The 13,242-nt window shown below is 37.2% G+C and overlaps 1 protein-coding gene across 3 annotated transcripts in view; it reads left to right on the top strand.

The window, feature by feature from the left end:
- Window positions 1–13,242, top strand: part of DLGAP1 (DLG associated protein 1) — an 870,774-nt gene that overhangs the window by 99,159 nt on the left and 758,373 nt on the right. Inside the window, exon 1 of one of the 3 annotated variants that reach the window (XM_038543736.1) lies at window positions 9,490–9,598. The exons of 1 other annotated variant lie outside the window; for it this stretch is intronic. The gene's annotated coding sequence lies outside the window, so the exon portion shown is untranslated. Of the gene's footprint in view, window positions 1–9,489; window positions 9,682–13,242 lie in introns of those variants that run through there. One more of the 3 variants, XM_038543735.1, reaches the window with a different exon arrangement.

Below are 13,242 nucleotides of genomic sequence, written 5' to 3'. Positions count from 1 at the left end.
GGGTTAAGTTTGCTCTCTTTCTAGTTTTTTTTTAAAGTGGGAATTTAGGGTACTGATTGAAGATTCTTTTCTAATACTGGTGAGTGAAGGTATAAGTTTGCTCCATAGCCCTGATTTAGCTGCATCCCATAAATTTTGGTATGTTGTAGCTTTGTCTTTAGTTCAAAATATATTCTAATTTTCTTTGTAATTTCTTCTTTGACCCATAAGTTATTCAGAACTGAGTTTAGTTACCCTTGGAAATAGTTGGGCACTTCTCAGATTTCTTTCTGTTGTGACTTTAGAACACACTGTATAATTGTTATCCTTTTAAATTTATCAGGATTCCTTTATGGCCTAGTATATTGTCTGTCTTAGAATATGTTCCAGTTCCATGTGAGCTTGAATATGTGTGTTGCTATTACCAGGTGATGTAGTCTATACAAAATGATTACGTGATGTTGACAAGTGTTTTGAGTCTTTAATGAGCTTGATTTTTCTGTCTAGTATTGATTACTGAACCTGGGTATTGGGGTTATTATCAAATTATCTGTTTCTAATTTTGAACTTCTAATATTGTCAGTTTTTTCTCTCTAGCAAAAAAAGAAATGTTTTAAAATCTTCTTGGTCTGGTATTAGTATATCCACTTCAGCTCTTCTATGGTTACTATTTGCCTGTTAAATCTATTGCTATCCTCTTACTTTCAACTTATTTGTATTTTGAATCTCAAGTCTGTCTCAACTAGGCAGCATATACTTGAACCTTGTTTCTTTGTGATTTTTAAACATTTTTTGTTACTTTTTGTATTTTTATAATGCCAGCTTGACAGTCTTTACCTTTTGATCGCAGTATTTAACACGGTGACACTTCATGTAATTGCTAATACGGTTGGATTTGTATCTATCATTTTGCTCTATTTCTCTGCCTCTTTTTTCTCTCTTCTTCTTATGCTGCCTTTTTTAGAACTAAGTATATACTTTCTAATGTAAAGAAACCAACAAAGAAGTTAATACAGTGGTGTGTGTGTGTGTGTGTGTGTGTGTGTGTGTGTGTGTTTCTGGTGGTTGTTCCAGGAATTATAATATGCATTACTTCAGGTTAGTATCAATAAAATGCCAGTAAAACTTGGAAGCCTACTTGCAATAAGACTACATTTCCTTCAATCTGCTTGTGTTACTACTGTCATATTTTTACATCTTTAAGTGCAAGGATAGTTTTACAGCACTTTATGCAGTTAACTTTAAAATCAATTGAGAAGAAAAATAAATGTTCACATTTACCTTTTTTCGTGGTTTTATTTCTTCCATTCCATTGGGCATGATTTCTTTTCAGCTAAAGGACTTCCTATAGGGCTGGCGTGCTAGCAGAGGATAACCCCAGCCCTTGTTTATTTGCTGATATCTTTTATTCTTCTTTGTTTAGAAGGAAGTTTTGCTGGATATAGGATTCTCAGTTGATGGGTATTGTTCTTAAACACTCAACATTTGAAAATGCCATCCCACTGCCTTTTAACCTCCCTGTATGTGAGAAGACATTTTTCCTCTTGTGTCCTCCAAGAGGAATATTTATGGTTTTTTTTTTGGGGGGGGCGGGGAGGGATTCTTTGGGCTTGTTGTGGATTAATGTTTGTCATCAAATTCGGAAAGTGTTCAGCCATTTCTTAAAAATTAGTTCCTTTTTGTCCTTTCTATTTGGGGTCCTCATTTGTGCATATGTTAGTAAGCTTGATGATATCCTATAGGCCTCTATTTGTTCATTCCTTTGCTTTCCATTCTTAATATTGCACAATTCCTTTTAAAAAAAGATTTTATTTATTTATTCACGAGAGACACACAGAGGGAGAGAAAGAAGCAGAGACACAGGCAGAGGGAAAAGCAGGTTCCTTGCAGGGAGCCCAATGCTGGACTCGATCCTGTGACCCTGGGATCAGGCCCTGAGCCGAAGGCAGATGCTCAACTGCTGAGCCACCCAGGCATCCCAATATTGCACAATTCTTATGGCCTATTTAGGTTCAGTGATTCTTCTGCCATCTCAGAGATGCTTTTGAGCCTCTTGTGACTTTGTTTCAGTTATTTTACATGGGAGTACACATTTCAGACTATCTGGGATCAGAGGAAGCTAAAAGTAGATGTATATGCTTCCTACCAGCTACATTTCTTGCTGCTCTTGGGCTATGGAATCCCCAGGGACAAGGGAGTAGCTAGGCCTTGCCCTCCAAGGGGACTCTGTTATTGAGTAGAGAGATCTGTGACTATGAAGTACTTGGCCATGTGACTGCCAGACCTTGCAGCAATGAGGTGATGTCTGCTGTGCTTGCCAGAGCTATCAGTCATGGAACAGATGGGGTTCTCTGTGGTTCTTCAGATCTTACAGAATTCTTGACTACACATTACTCCAAATACCGCAGCTTCCTTCCTACTTGGAAGTAGAAAGGTATTTGGATAATTGTTTAAATAATAATTCATATCACAATTGAGCCTTACATGTTCCAGGCATGATTTAGACAACGGCAATACAGAAGTATAAAAATGGACAAAACCACAAGGTCTGTGAAGTTTGTTTTTTAATGGGAATCCACAGATGATAAAGGAATGAATGGTATATCATTTTTATGATATATGAGGTGGTGATTGCTGTGGAGTATAGTAAGGCAAGGAGTGATGAAAATCTATCTTAAAGGGTAACATGTGAGTACCTGAAATAGGAAGAGACAAAGTTATCCTTGTGACTACCCATGCTGTTGGAACAGGAAATACAGAGGCTTGTACTTGGTATGTTCTAGAAAAAAACAAGGAGGCCAGTGGATTACAGCAGAGTAAACAAAGGTGCTCACAGTAAGGCATGAGATCTGGAAAGTATAGGGTATTTGAGGTCAGAGGGTATCTCGAACAAACTATAATTTAAAAGAATTACTTGGGTCACTGCACTGAACATATACTGTAGAGAGCAAGGCCAGAGTAGTGAGTTACAGTACCATTTGAAGAACCTAGACCAAATATAATAACAGATTCAAACAAGGTGGTAATAATGACAGTTGTGGGAAGTTCTCAGATTCGGTATATATTATAGAAGTAGAGGCACTGGTATTATTGATTGGACGTGGTTTGGCTTGTGTTACAGGAAATACAGAGTTGTCTGTTTTGAGATAGGAAACATCCTAGAATGGGCACATTTGGTGGGTTAACAGGTGTTTGGCTTAGGGTGTGTGAAGATTAAGATGCCCATGAATTATCTACATAGAGATTGACCATGGCTGCTACATACAAATCTGAAGTTCAGGGAAGAGGACTAGACTAGGAATATAAATTTGGGAGTTGTCAGTGGATAGAAAAGTCAAACCAAGGAGACTGGATGCATTTACCAAGAGAATGGGTCGACAGAGGGAAAATCTCTGGGAAATATAGAGCAACCTCCAGATGAGAGTGAATGCCACATGAGAGAAAAGGAAAGCCAGGAGCATCTATAAAGTAAAGAAAGCATACTTAGGGATATATATGATCACTTCTGTTGAATGTGGTTGTTAGATCAAGAGTGATAGACACATGATGAAGATGAGCAAATGACTTCTGGACTGAGGAAAATGGATGCTGTTGGTGATCTTGATGAGATGTTTTAGAGCTGGTAGAGGGGTCAGAGCTATGACTGGAACAAATTTAAAATAGCAGTGTGGGAGGGATGCCTGGGTTGCTCAGTTGGGTAAGATTCAGACTCTTTTTTTTTTTTAATTTTTATTTTATTTATGATAGGCACACAGTGAGAGAGAGAGAGAGGCAGAGACACAGGCAGAGGGAGAAGCAGGCTCCGTGCACCGGGAGCCTGACGTGGGATTCGATCCCGGGTCTCCAGGATCACGCCCTGGGCCAAAGGCAGGCGCTAAACCGCTGTGCCACCCAGGGATCCCAGATTCAGACTCTTGATTTTTGGCTCGGGTCCTGATCTCCTGGTGGTAAGACTGAGCCCTGCATCAGGCTCCACACTTGACACGTAGTCTGCTTGAGATTCTCTCTGCCTCTCTCCCCTGCTAGCATATACTCTTTCTCTCTGTCTCTCAGAATAAATAAATAAAATCTAAAAAAGAAACAGCAGTATGGGAGCAGTGTATTAGACAACAGATAGCTTTTGAGAAAATTGCTGTAAAGGGAGCAGAAGGGAAAGCAGAGAGCAGTAGTTAGAAGAGTATGGGGGAGGGCACAGAAGATTTCTCTTTGTATTCTTTTATTTTGAAATCATAGTTTCATAGGAAATGGCAAAGAAAAAATGTACAGGGAGGTCCTGTACAAGTTAACTCTGTTTCCCTCAAAAACAACTTGTATCACTGTAGTACAATGTTAAAACCAAGAAATGGACATTGGTACACCCAACGGTTAAGATTTCATCAGTTATACGTATACTCTGTGTATGTGCATGTGAGCTCTAGTTTCATCAGATGTGTAGATTTGTGTAACCACTAGAACAATCAAGATCCAGAACTTTCCGTAATCATATGGTTCCCTCGTGCTACCCCTTTAAAGCCATAGATCTTCCATCCCTGACCCCTGGCAACCATTGTTCTATAATTTTGTTATTTCAAAAATGCTATGTAAATAGAATCGTGCAATATAACCTTTGGGGATTGACTTTTTACACTCAGCATAATTTTCTTGAGAATCATCCAAGCAGTTGTGCCCAACAATAGGGTTCCATGGTCTTTTATACCCATTGAAGGACATTTAGGCTTTTCCTGTTTTGTGCTCTTATGAACAAAGTTACTGTGAACAATTGTATATAGATTTTTTTTTAAGATTTAATTTAGAGTGGGGAGGAGGGACAAGGGAACGGGGAAAGAGAGTCTTAGGCAGACTTTGTGCAGAGCATGACCTTGACATTATGACCTGAGCTGAAATCATGAATCAGATGCTTAAGTAAGCCATTCAGGCGCCCCAATTATGTACAGGTTTTCTTTAAAAATATTTTATTTATTTACTCATGAGAGACACAGAGAGAGAGGCACAGACACAGGCAGAGAGAGAAGCAGGCTCCATGCAGGGAGCCTGACGTGGGACTCGATCCCAGGTTTCCAGGATCATGCCCTGGGCTGAAGATGGTGCTAAACCGCTGAGCCACCGAGGCTGCCCCTATGTACAGGTGTTTTGTGAACATAAGTTTTCTTTTCTGTGGGGCGAATGTCCAAAAGTACAATTGCTGAGTTGTAAAGTGTATGTTGAGTATATGTAGTTGTGTATGTATTCAATTTTTTTGTATTCAATTTTTTATTTAAATTCCAGTTAGTTAACATACACTGTAATATTAGTTTCAGGAGTAGAATTTAGTGATTCATCACTTATATATAAGACACCAGTACTCATCACAACAAGTGCCCTCCATAATGCCCACCACCCATGTCGAGTCTTATAATATACTTCCAAACCATTTCCAGAGTGGCTATGTAATTTTACATTCTGACCAGCAGTGTGTGAGTGACAAAGGTTCTCTACACCCTGGCCAGCATTTAGTGTTATCACTCATTTTACCCATTCTGATGTGTGTGCATAGGGAGAGATTTCTTTTTAAGAAGATTAATTGGAGAAAAGTTGGGAGTCCACTTGTACTTCCCACCTCTTCTAAGATAACTTGAAGATTGTTAAGATCTAACGCATATGTTAAAATTTTGAGCCATGCCGTGGCATGTATGTACATAGAGGTGATGCTTAGTAGATAAGGAGGTGTGGAGATCATCTTGTTCTGTGACATGAAGATCAGTGATGTTATGCTTCACACAGAGCTTCTGCACCTGTTACCAGTGGGAGCAATATCCAGTGAGTGTTTCTGTTTCCTAGCCTAAACAGATGTGTTGAAGTAGTACACATCTGGGTACTGAGACTGCTCAGACAGTAGGGGGAAGTTATAATAGATAGCAGCAACCCAGGAATTATAAATTTGAGTTCATGTATTTTTTAAAGATTTTTTTATTTATTATTTGAGACTGAGGGGAAGGGTCAAGGCAGAGGGAGACAGAAAACCTTAAGCAGGCCCCACACCCATTATGGAACTGGACATGAGGCTCAATCTCATGACCTTGCAATCATGACCTGAGCCAAAATCAAGAGTCAGATGCCTAGCAAACTGAGCCACCCAAGCACCCCAAGTTCAAGTATTTTTTAAAATATTTTATTTGAGGGGATCCTTGGGTGGCGCAGCGGTTTGGCGCCTGCCTTTGGCCCAGGGCACGATCCTGGAGACCCGGGATCGAATCCCACATCAGGCTCCCAGTGCATGGAGCCTGCTTCTCCGGTGCATGGAGCCTGCTTCTCCCTCTGCCTATGTCTCTGCCTCTCTCTCTTTCTCTCTCTGTGACTATCATAAATAAATTAAAAAAATAAAAATAAATAAATAAAAAATAAATAAATAAAAAAATAATAAAATATTTTATTTGAGAGAGAGAGAGAGAGAGGAAACAAGAAAGGGGAGGGGCAGAGGGAGAGGCAGACTCCCTGCTGAGCAGTGAGTCCAATGCAAGGCTGGGATCATGACCCAGGCTGAAGGCAGACACTTAACTGACTGAGCCACCCAGGAGCTCCAGTTCATGTATTTTTTTTTTTTAATCTATAGATCTTTTTGTTACAAGGATAGAGAATATATAACTTAAAAGTACCTATAAGTTGATAGAAGCTAATTAGACACTGGTGAGCCTGACACCCCCAAAAATAATAATAATAAATGAACACTTGAAAAATAGAGTAGGGGGAATCCCTGGGTGGCTCAGCAGTTTAGCGACTGCCTTTGGCCCAGGGATCCATCCTGGAGTCCCGGGATCGAGTCCCACGTGGGGCTCCCGGCATGGAGCCTGCTTATCCCTCTGCCTGTGTCTCTGCCTCTCTCTCTCTCTCTCAAATAAATAAATAAATAAATAAATAAATAAATAAAAGAAAAATAGAGTAGGGAAAATATATTTAAGTACATAAGCTTTATTAATATATAAATTCGATATATTTAAAATATAAAGTTTCAAGATTTCCACATTTTAGGATATAAAATATTTTTCATTCTTAGTCTGAAAATATTGTTTCCTCTAAGCCAAATTTGTTCATTACTTAAAAAAAAGGAAAAAAAGCTGCAGAGAACCCTTCATATTGAAGAGAGAATTGTCTTGTGAGGGAGAAAGGGAAACCTGAAAAGTGCCAGTTGTAGGATTCTGCAGCTTCTTGGGGGACCTAAGGAGGCTGTACTGTGGTTGTTTTGCTTGGCATGGGGTTCCCTCTTCATGCTGCTTGTAATAACTTGACTGAACAGATGTAGCCACTTCAGGTCACTTGCAACATGTCAGCTCAGGAAGGTTGATCAAGGAGGCATTGTGACTTGTTGCCCCCCACTCAGGGGGATGCCTTTATTGAGCCAGTGCATCTCCTGAGACCTAAAGAAAGAAAGGAAGAACAAAACAAAACAAAGCAAAACGAAATAGGAGATGAGCAGCCAAGTGTTTTGGAGGCCGAGAGCAGATAATTAAAAAGTGGGAAGCTTTGGTGTGTGATGATTTGTATTTTAAGTGCTATTAACTCCTGATTTACAATAGATCATTTAAAAGAGAGTTTTCTGAGAGCTAGAATTATTACTCAAATGCTTGCTTCCTTTCAGTTACTTCCCCTACACTTGATCTATAGCCTTTTGGAGTATAGTTCTGCCCAGAAGACTTACAGGAATGAGTAAAGAAACATCTACAATTCCAGGCTGATAATCCTTATAATCACAGAGGACATTAATGTTTAATTGTGCCAAGGACTTTAGAAAGTTACAAGTGGCCCTTCCTCTCCATGAATATACAACCATCTATACAAAACTAATTGAGAGTCACATACAGAGGATCATTGATAAGGAAACATGAAGTCAAATAAGAAAATAGACTTAGAGATTTCCATAAAATACTGGTCATGAGTGTATGTTTTAAGGGCAATGTCAAGAGTGTGTAGAATTCCAGGTGATGGTTAGTGGGGAAAGGGAATGCTGGTTTCTCTTAATTCAAATAGGAAGCTTAAGGAAAAGACAAGATGTCATGTGTGGGTAAGTGGATGAGGTTGTTTGACTGCTGGGAGATTTCTCAGGCATCAGGGGCTACTTTATAAAAGAGGAATCACAGGACATCTTTCTTTAAATAAAGATGTGGTCTATGTATATGTGTGTTCCTTGTGATCTATGGATATCTGTGTTCATCAGAGCCATTTAGAGCAGTGACTGACTTAGCAGGTGCTAAGTAAATGGCATTCACTTGATTAAAAGTTAGAAGGGATGGCTGTCCAAGCCGTGGTAAGAGAAGGAAGTGTTGGTGAGAGGCTAACCGCACAAACCAGAGAGATAAGGTACCAAGGAAATGGAGAGATATGGGAGCATTTTTCTCTGAAGGCCAGAGTGTTTGGCATTCATAATAAAATGGGTCTGGCATATTGTAGATAGTCTAGAAGAATAATATTCTTATGCTTATGTTTTAGTTTGCATGAGAGAACAACCACAGTCAGGTAAGAAAGAAATCTGGCAAGAGACGAGGAGGTGTATCTTCATTTTGATGAAAGTGGCAAATGCCTCCGAGTGATTAAATATGTGGTTTGATGTTATTGAAAAAGTTGAGCAAATTTTCTACAAGCAGTACTATGAATACTTTTCTTCATTGATGATCTTACTGTGTGGCATATTTCAGGATCTCATAGTTTTATTTTGAATTTGTAAATTTGTAAAGTGCAGCAATTTATGATATATGATTCTACTTATAATAGAAAAATTAACATTTAAATATTTCAAATATGCTGAAACAAACTAAAGGATAATTAGTTTTAAATATTAGCATAGTTCAAAAGAAATGTATAAAGTAGAAAATTTGAACCTAGTATAATCTAACAATTCCATTTATACATTAAGTCTAGGTTATTCATAATGAAACTCATATTTTGATACACAACCAGCTATTTCAGATTTATCTTTATTTAAAAAGAATCAGAATAGGGATCCCCGGGTGGCGCAGCGGTTTGGCGCCTGCCTTTGGCCCGGGGCGTGATCCTGGAGACCCGGGATCGAATCCCACGTCGGCCTCCCGGTGCATGGAGCCTGCTTCTCCCTCTGCCTGTGTCTCTGCCTCTCTCTCTCTCTCTCTGTGTGACTATCATAAATAAATAAAAATTTAAAAAAAAAATCAGAATAAACTTAAGCTAAAATGCATGATTTTAGATACTAATTTTTCTTCAATTTATTTTAAATGGTATAGATTTTAAAGTATTTCATAGTACTGTATGTATATGTATCTTTTTAAGTTAGAGATGAAACTCTATTTACTTTGGAGATAATTAGCTGGATTTTATGTGAGAATGATCTAAGGTTTTAGCATGTGTAATAAAATTAAATTTATCTCACAGTTACTAAGAACTTACAAATGTGACCCTGGAATAAATAAGTATGGCTATTTTTATAAATTGTTACAAACCAGAAAACTCCTCCCTCAAATATGTCAAGCTTAATTTTCTGCTCTGTGGAGCACAGCTAGTAGGGTAGCAAAGCCCAGTGACATTTTCCACAGTGTGAGTTGCCAACCACTAGAAGCCTGCAGCAGTGTCTAAATCTACAGCAAACAAGCTAACAACTGGTTGAAGAACTGATTATGTAATTCTTCTTCAATATTTCTTTGCATGATGTTTACGTCACTGTCAGAATCCTAAAGGCAGAGCTTGTGAATGTCTGCTAAGGTAGCATTTTAGTATAACTATGAGCCAATATAATCTGTGCTTTTGTGCAGTTTTATTTACTAACTTCTTCATCTTTTGCTAACCTTGTAAGGAAATGGATATTTGAGTGTGTGTTAGGGCTGTGATTTCAGTGGCCATTATTTCTGCAGCAGGGCCTATATTAATTTCTAAGTCTCTGGGAGAGCATTAATTAGTAAGATAATATGTGTTTATTTGGGTTCTGATAATGCTTCAGTAGTTAGATGAAACCTACAAATTGAAACATTGGTAATGGCAGTGGGAAGAGTTAAATTCAGAGGAACAGAGAATATTGTAAGATTAGAATAAAGCAAAAGTCAAAAGAGGACTTCTGCAGTATAACGTACAGAAATACTTGTACGTCATAAAACTCTATTAAGGTTCTAGAGGAAATATAATTATAAATAGTCCTATTCTCATCTTTTTTCTGGATCTGTAAATGACATTGTATGTATGCACAGTAATACCTCATTTCCTTGGAAATGATGTCGAACAGAAAGGTGATAAATAAGGACATTTTCTAGATAATTGAAATATGTCCCAATTACCAGAGTTAATTTATTTTTTTTGGCTTTTTAAAATTGAATGTATATGTAATTACCAGCCTTCTCTTAATAGAAGATGTTGATCATAATTGGATGTTTTCCTTTCACCTTAAGGGTGTTACCTTTTAGAATTTAGAAAAACAATATATTGATAACTGGCCATATTGAAGACACTGTATTATAGACCCTGTGGGTAGCATAGAGGCTAAACATCTGACAGTTTATTGGTAGAAATCTATACTTGAATGACTAGTATTAATATTTCATATGTCAATTATGATTTAGTTATAATTCTGTCTTCTATAAAAGAATACGAAACACTTAAGGGACAGTATGTTAATTTTTTTTAAAATGGGCCTTTCAGAGAAAATCATGGATGACTGCAGTTGAGATTTCAAACTCACTATTGTTAGTTGATTGATTAGAGTTGATAGATATGGAAAATTCTAGAAATTCTATCATGGGAGTTAAATGTGATTGTGATTGTAGTTTAATGTTGAGGAAAATTGAAATACATGCTTTTGCTTTAGCACCTTTATATAGGTAGAAGTATATTGTTAGTTTAGACAACTAAAATGCCCCACTACAATGTTTTCAAAACAATCAGTTTGGTATACAGAAATTAAAAATATTTTTCTAAGCTGGCCCAAAGTGCTAACTCTGCAGTATTTACCAGTATCCAATATCTCCTGCCATTTTTTGAGAAAAAATAAACACTTTGTAACAGAGGACATAGTCAGCATTTGTAGTAAATGCCAGGATATCATCTTTTCTTGCTCTACAAAGTAATAAGTAGATAGCTAAAGCATCCAGTTTCAGCAAAGGGATTGAAAGTTTAAAAACAGTTCTTTTCCTTTTTTCTGTTATTAATGGAAGAATATATTCTCAGAAATTAATACTTGGTTTTAATTTCATCCTTGAAAGCTCTGTCTGGGAATATGTCATGTTTAAACTTGAAAATATAGACGAAACGATACATTCAGGAAAAAAATTTCACTGAATTATAATCTATATAAATTCATGTGTAAACCACATGAATCTCAAGTGTACAGTCTAGTGGACATGATGGGTACTGGGTTATACTTGTGTAACCCTTAGGAATATAAAGTATTGAATATTATCTCTAGCCCAAGAACTCCTGTGTCGTACTTCCTAATTAATACCCCCAGGGGTAATCACCATAATGTATTTTTCCACTACAAATTAATGTTATCAGTTTTTTGAATTTTATATAAATATAATACCCTTTGCTTCATTTTTGTTTTTGTTGTTACTCAACATTATCTCTGTAGATTTGATGATGTTGTAGGCAGCAATACTTTAATACACTTTGTGGCTAGAGAGCAGTCAATTTTACAATTATAGCATAATATATTAATCAGTTCTGTAAATGAAGAAAATTTGCCTTGGTAGTGGTTTTGGCTTTCATGAGTGAAAAACCTATGAAGATTCTGGTTCCCATCTTTGGCGGATACACATGATTATTCCCTAGGAGTGCAATTGCTGATCGAAGACTCTGCATTTGTTCAGCTTTAGCTACACGGTCTTTTAAAGTGAACCATTTACACTGGACCAACACATGTGAATTTCATCTCTTCTATCTGCTAACACTAGGTTTTTGTTTTGAACCATTTTTCTAGAAGCTATCTCATTTTACCTCTCATATTAGTATATAATCCATCTGGCATTATTTTTATGTTTTGGATAAAGTGTGAAGAAGTGGTCAAGACCCATTTTTTTTTTCCACATGCATTTTCAGTTTATCAAGCACTATTTACTGAAAAGATCCAATTCATTGTTTTTTCCATTCATTGAGATGGCATCTTTGTCATAAATTAGGTAGCTATATATGTGTGGGTGTGTCTCATGACTGTTCTGTTTTGTAAGTTACTGGCATGAAGTTTTTTCTGACATTCTTTTACTGCAGAGATGTCTTTATTTTCATGTGATACTGCTAAATTTCTCTTTTCTTTTCCTAATGTCTTAAGAGTTTCTAGAAACAGCTTTTGTTTTTTTCCATTATATACCTGGTTTCAACTCAATTGATTTTTGGATTCATTTTAATTCATTCCTTTTATCTATTATCTTTTGAATTTAGTTTGCTCATCTTTTTCCCAGGTGCTTTTAAAATGTTTTTAAACTTTCATTTTGAAGTAAGGAATTTCAAAACATTTGCCAAAGTATTACCAAAAGTTGTTATAAACCCATCACCCAGCTTCACTAAATGTCAAGATCTTCTATAATAACTGTGATACAATTATAAAATTGTGAAGTTAATATTGATACAATTCATAAGACTTTTAAAAATTTTGCCAATTGTGCTACAAATGTCCTTTTTCTAGTTCAGGATTAAATCCAAGATCTTAAATTGCATTTAGCTGTCGTATCTATTATCCCTTGAGATGGGGAACTTAAACTTCATGTATCTTCGTGACCTTGACCTTTTTGAGGAGTGCTGACCATTCAAGTTGGGGAATTTCTCTGAATTTGTGTTTGTCTGACATTTCTTCATGATTAAATTCAGGTTCCTCATTTTTTTAAAGGATTTATTTATTTTAGAGACAGAGTGAGCTGTAGGGAGGGTATAGAGAGAGGGAGACAAGCAGACTCCCTGCTAAGCGGAGAGCCTCGTGCAGGGCTCTTATATCAGGACCTTGAAATCAAGACCTGAGTCAAAACCAAGAATCCGTCACTTAACCACCTGAACTACTCAGGTACCCCTCAGGTTCCTCCTTATGGCAGAACTGATGAGGTAGGGGCACTTGGGTAGCTCAGGGATTGAGCATCTGCTTCCACTCAGGTCATGATCCTGGTGTCCTGGGATGAGTCTCTGCCTATGTCTCTGCCTCTCTTTGTGTCTCTCATGAATAAATAAATACATTTTTTATTTTATTTTTTTATAATAAATTTATTTTTTATTTTTTTGAACACTAAACTGGTGTTCAGTTTACCAACATACATAATAACACCCAGTGCTCCTCCCGTCAAGTGCCCCCCT

Source organism: Canis lupus, chromosome 7 (assembly GCF_011100685.1).
Source record: "Canis lupus familiaris isolate Mischka breed German Shepherd chromosome 7, alternate assembly UU_Cfam_GSD_1.0, whole genome shotgun sequence".
NCBI classification, from domain to species: domain Eukaryota; kingdom Metazoa; phylum Chordata; class Mammalia; order Carnivora; family Canidae; genus Canis; species Canis lupus.
Note: the sequence above shows the minus strand (reverse complement) of the source record. Positions and strands in the feature narration are given on the sequence as shown.